Source organism: Anastrepha obliqua, unplaced genomic scaffold (genome assembly GCF_027943255.1).
Source record: "Anastrepha obliqua isolate idAnaObli1 unplaced genomic scaffold, idAnaObli1_1.0 ptg000152l, whole genome shotgun sequence".
NCBI classification, from domain to species: Eukaryota; Metazoa; Arthropoda; class Insecta; order Diptera; family Tephritidae; genus Anastrepha; species Anastrepha obliqua.
In genome coordinates, this window is record NW_026562244.1 from 105,001 (window position 1) to 111,972 (window position 6,972).

General features: G+C 30.0%; 2 non-coding genes and 1 pseudogene across 2 annotated transcripts in view; all 3 read right to left on the reverse strand.

Annotated features, from left to right (window-relative positions):
* LOC129252140 (large subunit ribosomal RNA) overlaps positions 1-779 on the reverse strand; it is a 3,987-nt gene extending 3,208 nt beyond the window's left edge. The window contains exon 1 of the ribosomal RNA XR_008583280.1: positions 1-779. This exon is cut by the window's left edge and continues 3,208 nt beyond it. This is a non-coding gene — a ribosomal RNA (large subunit ribosomal RNA).
* A 445-nt stretch (positions 780-1,224) lies between these two features.
* LOC129252127 (5.8S ribosomal RNA) lies at positions 1,225-1,405 on the reverse strand (annotated as a pseudogene).
* Positions 1,406-2,006: 601 nt separating this feature from the next.
* Positions 2,007-3,997, reverse strand: LOC129252134 (small subunit ribosomal RNA). Its single transcript, XR_008583275.1, has one exon. It is a non-coding gene; the product is annotated as a small subunit ribosomal RNA (ribosomal RNA).
* Between the last annotated feature and the right edge of the window lie 2,975 nt (positions 3,998-6,972).

Sequence of the window (6,972 nt, forward strand, 5' to 3'; positions counted from 1 at the left end):
TCCCGAAGGTATCCTGAATCTTTCGCATTGTTAATCATATAAATGCATACAAATAAATATTAATATCATAGATATTAAATTTTTTGTAAAATTCAAAAAATGAATTTTAGCATTATATATAATAAAATCTATCAACACTTTATCAAATCATTAGTATTTATTTTATGTTAATATGCTTAAAAAGCAAATTAATTTAAATAAACTTAATATCACCAATGATTCTTTTGATAAATACTTTATTATGTTAATAGATTACAATGTCCTTATATGAAAAAAATGCACATTATTTTTTTAATTATTTAATGATGAATTTTTCATAATGGATATTCAGGTTCATCGGGCTTAACCTCTAAGCAGTTTCACGTACTATTTAACTCTCTATTCAGAGTTCTTTTCAACTTTCCCTCACGGTACTTGTTTACTATCGGTCTCATGGTTATATTTAGTTTTAGATGGAGTTTACCACCCACTTAGTGCTGCACTATCAAGCAACACGACTCTTTGGAAATATCTTTCTAGTAATCATTAACGTTATACGGGCCTGGCACCCTCTATGGGTAAATGGCCTCATTTAAGAAGGACTTAAATCGTTAATTTCTCATACTAGATATTAAGATATTCCATACACTGCATCTCACATTTGACATATAGACAAAGTGACTTAGTGCTGAACTATTTTCTTTTCGCTCGCCGCTACTAAGAAAATCCTTGTTAGTTTCTTTTCCTCCCCTCATTAATATGCTTAAATTCAGGGGGTAATCCCATATGAGTTGAGGTTGTTTTAATATTCTTTTTTTATCTTCTCACAATTTAATAAAAAAAATTATATCATCTTTTCATCTCTATTTTTCTTTTCTCCTTTTATATATTGTAAATATATAAAAATAATAATAATGTAAAATGAGGCAATCCTAGAATAAAAAATTTAATTTTTATGCTAGACATTCCTCCTTTTAATTACATATATAAATTATTATTTTATATATATATATATAAATAATATGAAAATTTTTTGTAAAGAATACTTAGATTCAATATTTTCATCATTTCATTTTATTTGAGAGGATTTTTTTTTTAAAGAATATATAATAAATAAAATTCATTATATATCTTTATTTTTTTTGCTATTAATATTATGAATTATTTAAAATCCAATAATATACACATTTGCTTAAATTCAATTATTTTTATAAAAGAATAAGCAACTTATTTAGCATAGTCTTACAACCCTCAACCATATGTAGTCCAAGCAGTACTTTAAAATTGAATTTAATGTACATAACAGCATGGACTGCGATATGCGTTCAAAATGTCGATGTTCATGTGTCCTGCAGTTCACACGATGACGCACAGTTTGCTGCGTTCTTCATCGACCCATGAGCCAAGTGATCCACCGCTTAGAGTATTTTTTTATTTATTTTTATTTATAACAAATGTCAATTTTTTTTTGCATATATTAATTGAAAGAGTAAAATTAAATAATATTAATAATATATAAATTGATTTTCTTTCAATAATATATATCAAATATATTTAACTCTAAACATTTTTATTAAGTTGCGAATGTCTTAGTTCAACAATAATACAGTGGTGGTATTTATTATGATTCAATTATTTTGTATTTTTTTAATCATTTTATGTATATATATAATAATATAATAAATATATACCACTTTTGTTATTGTGAACAAATTAACTTATCATTCAATCAAATGAATAATAAGTACAACTTTTTATTTTCATGTTTAAAGGTTTTTAAAAGAAAAAAATAAGAAAAAACATTACAAAATGTACCATCATATATTATATTTAATATGATATAATTGATGGATCACAAATTGAATGAAAAAGAATAAAAAGAATTATGGATTCAAAATAATTATATAAATTTTTTTTTTTTTTTCTTTTTTTTTTTTTTTTTTTTTTCTTTTTGTTCGTTTGTTTGCTTGTCTGTTTGTTTGTTTGTTTGTTTGTTTGTTTGTTTTTCTTACGGATATGGAACACAATAATGATCCTTCCGCAGGTTCACCTACGGAAACCTTGTTACGACTTTTACTTCCTCTAAATAATCAAGTTCGGTCAACTTTTGCGAAACAACCGTGACACACGAGGCGTCACAGTGATCACGTCCGGAGACCTCACTAAATAATTCAATCGGTAGTAGCGACGGGCGGTATGTACAAAGGGCAGGGACTTAATCAATGCGAGTTAATAACTCGCACTTACTGGGAATTCCAAGTTCATGTGAACAGTTTCAGTTCACAATCCCAAGCATGAAAGTGGTTCAGCGGTTTACCCGGACCTCTCGGTCTAGGAAATACACGTTGATACTTTCATTGTAGCGCGCGTGCAGCCCAGGACATCTAAGGGCATCACAGACCTGTTATTGCTCAATCTCGTTACTGCTAGACGCAATTTGTCCATTTAAGAAGCTAGTGTCCTTATAATGGGACAAACCAACAGGTACGACTCCACTTATATAAACACATTCAAACACTTGTACATTCAAGATGTACGCATGAAAGAAGGCTATATAAGTTTCAACATCATAATCCTGAAAGCATCTATTTAATATATTTGAGTCTCGTTCGTTATCGGAATTAACCAGACAAATCACTCCACGAACTAAGAACGGCCATGCACCACCACCCATAGATTCGAGAAAGAGCTATCAATCTGTCTTACACGCTTATGTTCGGACCTGGTAAGTTTTCCCGTGTTGAGTCAAATTAAGCCGCAGGCTCCACTCCTGGTGGTGCCCTTCCGTCAATTCCTTTAAGTTTCAGCTTTGCAACCATACTTCCCCCGGAGCCCAAAAGCTTTGGTTTCCCGGGAAGCGACTGAGAGAGCCATAGTAGTAGCTACACCCAATTGCTAGCTGGCATCGTTTATGGTTAGAACTAGGGCGGTATCTGATCGCCTTCGAACCTCTAACTTTCGTTCTTGATTAATGAAAACATCTTTGGCAAATGCTTTCGCTTAAGTTAGTCTTACGACGGTCCAAGAATTTCACCTCTCGCGTCGTAATACTAATGCCCCCAAACTGCTTCTATTAATCATTACCTCTTGATCTAAAAACCAATGAAAGTAGAACAGAGGTCTTATTTCATTATTCCATGCACAAAATATTCAGGCATTTGGAGCCTGCTTTAAGCACTCTAATTTGTTCAAAGTAATTGTACCGGCCCACAACAACACTCGATGAAGAGCACTGAAGTAGGTTTAAATAGGAGGAATATATAAAAAATACATTGTATTAATTATATATAAGAACTCCACCGGTAATACGCTTACATACATAAGGTAATGTACATACCACAATATATAGTTGTACTACCCGTATGAAGCACAAATTCAACTACGAACGTTTTAACCGCAACAACTTTAATATACGCTATTGGAGCTGGAATTACCGCGGCTGCTGGCACCAGACTTGCCCTCCAATAGGTCCTTGTTAAAGGATTTAAAGTGTACTCATTCCAATTACAGGGCCTCGGATATGAGTCCTGTATTGTTATTTTTCGTCACTACCTCCCCGAACTGGGAGTGGGTAATTTACGCGCCTGCTGCCTTCCTTAGATGTGGTAGCCGTTTCTCAGGCTCCCTCTCCGGAATCGAACCCTGATTCCCCGTTACCCGTTGCAACCATGGTAGTCCTAGATACTACCATCAAAAGTTGATAGGGCAGACATTTGAAAGATCTGTCGTCGGTACGGGACCATACGATCTGCAAGTTATCTAGAGTTCAACCAATTTAACGATCAAATGATCGCTTGGTTTTAGTCTAATAAAAGCACACGTTCCATAAGGTCCGTGTTTATATTGCATGTATTAGCTCTAGAATTACCACAGTTATCCAAGTAACTGTTAACGATCTATGGAACCATAACTGATATAATGAGCCTTTTGCGGTTTCACTTTTAATTTGTTTGTACTTAGACATGCATGGCTTAATCTTTGAGACAAGCATATAACTACTGGCAGGATCAACCAGAATAATATTTTTATTTATATATTTTTCTTTGTTTTTCATATTTGAAAATTTCATAAATTACGGTGTATATAAAAAGTAAAGGGGCGACCCCCCTTTAGCTTTTCTTATCAAAATTCAAAAACCGTTTTTTATGAAAAAGAATTTTCGTTCTCTATATTATATATTTTATATAAAAATATAAGAACGATATTTCTTCTTAATATTTGCCAATTTTCAAATAATTTATCATTCTTAATAACATTTTACTTTTTTTTCAAATGCATTTTTAATGTAATAATTTCATATATTACATAATTTTTCTCTTTGAATTGAAATTAATAATTTCATAATTCTATTTTTTAATCATAAATATATATGATTGAAAAAATTTTCTCCTCTTTTCCTTTGTTTAAAATTTAATTTTTCTTATAAATTTTTGTTTTTCTTATTTTTTTCTCTTCATCATCTGTTTAATTTCCTGTATTTATACAAGAAACAAACAGTTGAGGATAATTTCTATGTAATGCTAGTATAGAATATAAAATTTTGAATTCAAAAATTTATTTCTATTTAAACTAACTATAGAAAACCAGGAATAAAATACAATAACACCAATATGCCATAACATGTTAGTATAGAATATAGATTCTTCATATATGTATATATATTCGAAAATTTTTTCTATTTAAACTAACGTATGGAAAACCAGGAATAAAATCATAATATTACCAGTTTAATATGGCTCAAATTCGAGTTTCATATAGTTATGATTCGATTTATATGCTTCAATATCATTGGTTAGTTAACTTTTGATATTTTCATATTATATCACATGCCTTCACCGTGAGTGTTTTTTGCCATGCACACCTCACATTGTCAAAAATGTATGGGAAAAATTCATTTCAATACATTTCAGTTTGATTTGAAATGTCTTTATTATATATTTTAGTGCCAATATGCCAAGGTTATATTCCATAACTCTTTATTTAAACTAACGTATGGAAAACCAGGCATAAAATCACAATATTACCAGTTTAATATGGCTCAAATTCGAGTTTCATATAGTTATGATTCGATTTATATGCTTCAATATCATTGGTTAGTTAACTTTTGATATTTTCATATTATATCACATGCCTTCACCGTGAGTGTTTTTTGCCATGCACACCTCACATTGTCAAAAATGTATGGGAAAAATTCATTTCAATACATTTCAGTTTGATTTGAAATGTCTTTATTATATATTTTAGTGCCAATATGCCAAGGTTATATTCCATAACTCTTTATTTAAACTAACGTATGGAAAACCAGGCATAAAATCACAATATTAACAGTTTAATATGGCTTAAATTCGAGTTTCATATAGTTATGATTCGATTTATATGCTTCAATATCATTGGTTAGTTAACTTTTGATATTTTCATATTATATTTCACATGCCTTCACCGTGAGTGTTTTTTGCCATGCACACCTCACATTGTCAAAAATGTATGGGAAAAATTCATTTCAATACATTTCAGTTTGACTTGAAATGTCTTTATTATATATTTTAATGGCAATATGCCAAGGTTATATTCCATAAAATGTTAGTATAGAATATAGATTCTTCATATATGTATATATATTCGAGAATTTTTTTCTATTTAAACTAACGTATGGAAAACCAGGCATAAAATCACAATATTACCAGTTTAATATGGCTCAAATTCGAGTTTCATATAGTTATGATTCGATTTATATGCTTCAATATCATTGGTTAGTTAACTTTTGATATTTTCATATTATATCACATGCCTTCACCGTGAGTGTTTTTTGCCATGCACACCTCACATTGTCAAAAATGTATGGGAAAAATTCATTTCAATACATTTCAGTTTGATTTGAAATGTCTTTATTATATATTTTAGTGCCAATATGCCAAGGTTATATTCCATAACTCTTTATTTAAACTAACGTATGGAAAACCAGGCATAAAATCACAATATTACCAGTTTAATATGGCTTAAATTCGAGTTTCATATAGTTATGATTCGATTTATATGCTTCAATATCATTGGTTAGTTAACTTTTGATATTTTCATATTATATCACATGCCTTCACCGTGAGTGTTTTTTGCCATGCACACCTCACATTGTCAAAAATGTATGGGAAAAATTCATTTCAATACATTTCAGTTTGATTTGAAATGTCTTTATTATATATTTTAGTGCCAATATGCCAAGGTTATATTCCATAACTTTCTATTTAAACTAACGTATGGAAAACCAGGCATAAAATCACAATATTACCAGTTTAATATGGCTTAAATTCGAGTTTCATATAGTTATGATTCGATTTATATGTTTCAATATCATTGGTTAGTTAACTTTTGATATTTTCATATCATTTCACATGCCTTCACCGTGGTGTTTTTTGCCATGCACACCTCACATTGTCAAAAATGTATGGGGAAAATTCATTTCAATACATTTCAGTTTGATTTGAAATGTCTTTATTATATATTTTAGTGCCAATATGCCAAGGTTATATTCCATAACATGTTAGTATAGCTAATATGAATTCTTCATATATGTATATATATTCGAAAATTTTTTCTATTTAAACTAACGTATGGAAAAAACCAGGCATAAAATCACAATATTACCAGTTTAATATGGCTTAAATTCGAGTTTCATATAGTTATGATTCGATTTATATGCTTCAATATCATTGGTTAGTTAACTTTTGATATTTTCATATTATATCACATGCCTTCACCGTGAGTGTTTTTTGCCATGCACACCTCACATTGTCAAAAATGTATGGGAAAAATTCATTTCAATACATTTCAGTTTGATTTGAAATGTCTTTATTATATATTTTAGTGCCAATATGCCAAGGTTATATTCCATAACTCTTTATTTAAACTAACGTATGGAAAACCAGGCATAAAATCACAATATTACCAGTTTAATATGGCTTAAATTCGAGTTTCATATAGTTATGATTCGATTTATAT